Here is a 2,020-nt window from a genome sequence, read left to right as displayed (position 1 = left end):
TAATGAGTTCCTGCTGGGCTTTTTCTACAAAAAAAGCCCTGCCTGTAGTGTTTGATAAACGTAACAGGTCCCAAAGGTACCTAAGCCTTAGGGAACCAAATGGATCACCTGTTTCCTTTGGAATCAAAACAAAGTTAGATTTTATTTATTTACTTTATTCAGTTTATATCCCACTCTCCCTGAAACCGAGTCCAGTGGCATCTTTAAAACCAACAAAGTTTTATTCAAAGTGTAAGCTTTCGTGTGCAAAGCACACTTCTTCAGATACACTGAAATAGAAGTTACCATTCCATACATATAGGTAGAGGGTGAGCAGCAAAAGTAAGGGTTTCTCAGACCTCCCCAAACCCAAGAAAACATTCTTCACCGGTCATTTGGACTCCAAAAGGGCAGGCTGCAGGGAGAAGGGTGACCCTGTCCCTACGGGGTGAAGCCACACTCACCTGACTCAGAGGCCTGAAGCAAGCAGCAGTGGAAGGAAAGGACAGGATTACTTGAGTGCATTCCACATTTTATTTGCTATTCACAGACAAGGGTCAACAAAGCACAGGGTACATCGTGGCTGCAGGGGAACTTTGGCATGAAAGAGCACATCAACAGTTTCATCACGCTTTTCGCCACGGGTGCCACGTGCACAATTATGCCAGGCTGTCCTATTATGCCCTAAAGAACTGACGTCTATGGGGAAGAGAGGATTTGCCTTCAGTTGTGTCTTAAGGGGCACGGGATAGCCCAGGCTAGACCTCTCTCGTCAAATCTTGGAAGCTAAACAGGGTCATGGGAGACCACCAAAGAATACCGGGGTCGCTATGCAGGGGCAGGCAACGGCAAGGCTCCTCTGAATATGTCTTGCCTTGAAAACCCGACAGGGTTGCTGCAAGTTAGCTGCAACTTCATGGCAAAAAGCAGGGGTGGAGATGCGGGGGGGGGGGAGAGATGTCATTTCTTTCCAGCTACAAATCTCCTGTATCATGCTTTATGGAGGTAGGGAGGGAAACTACAGAGCAAAGAACTTCTGTATTTTTTTTTCTTGCAGGGGAACTACAAGGGAAAGGTTTCTGTCATACATATGGCTTGCATTATTGTTCTTTATGGGGGTGCAGGAGAGAAAACTCAAGGGAGAGGGAAAATGCCTCTCCCCCTAAGGTTTAGGGGAAAGTGTAAAGGAAAGATGGGAGTCTCATTATTTTCTACAGGAAAAGATGCAGGGGGGGGGGAGATTACATACCATAGGTCTTGTGGCCTCTGCCCTATTGTGCTGTAGAGAGCTAAGATACAAAGGGGTGGGGGAGTCTGTCCTGTAATAGTCTACAAAAGTAGGGAGAAGATGTTGTGTTTGGGGTTAGGAAATACAGAACGGGACATCTCCATGTGAGGGCAGAAATGACCCTATTGTTGTCTGTGGGGCTTGGTCAACGACTGTCTCTCCCAAAGTGTTCTAAAGTAACAGGATAGGTTTGCAGGGCTAACCTCTCCAACCGCTGTCTACGGAGTCAAGGGAGTTGAAGCAGGGGCCCCGGGCAGAAGGAGGAACTGAGATCAGAGGGAGGGGGGCATCTGCCCTATTGTTTTCTCTCCGAGACTAGGAGATGCCGCATGAAAGAGGGCATTAATCGCAGGTGCTGTCAGGGGACACGGAACTGGGGGGGCCTGGAAGTCACCATATTGCAGTCTGCGGAACTGAGAGACGCACCACAACAAGGTTTCCAGGGGGAGCCCGACCCCTTTGCTGCTCAGGGGAAAGGGAGCTGGAGCCAGCATTGACTGGGAACAGAGAGAAAGAGGGAGTCTTCTGTATTGTGCTCCAGTCCAGGGGGCTCAGGGAGGGCGGGCGGGACGGCATCGCCCGATCTGGGAAGCGAAGCAGGGGGCCAGTCCTTGGAAGGGAGGCCACCGTGGAAGCCTCTGCAGGGGAAAGCAATGGCAAGCCACCTCTGCGTCTCACCTTCCCGAAAAGCCCCTTGCTGGGGTCGCCAGAAGTTGGCTGCAACCGGACACCGATTTGCACACGGCCATCGGG

At 50.5% G+C, this 2,020-nt stretch overlaps 1 protein-coding gene across 1 annotated transcript in view; it reads right to left on the bottom strand.

The window, feature by feature from the left end:
• Positions 1-2,020, bottom strand: part of TSPAN6 (tetraspanin 6) — an 18,655-nt gene that overhangs the window by 15,817 nt on the left and 818 nt on the right. The window lies entirely within an intron of this gene.

Source organism: Gekko japonicus, unplaced genomic scaffold (genome assembly GCF_001447785.1).
Source record: "Gekko japonicus isolate JY-2015 unplaced genomic scaffold, Gekko_japonicus_V1.1 scaffold1022, whole genome shotgun sequence".
Lineage (NCBI taxonomy): Eukaryota > Metazoa > Chordata > Lepidosauria > Squamata > Gekkonidae > Gekko > Gekko japonicus.
This window is presented reverse-complemented; position numbering and strand designations above follow the sequence as displayed.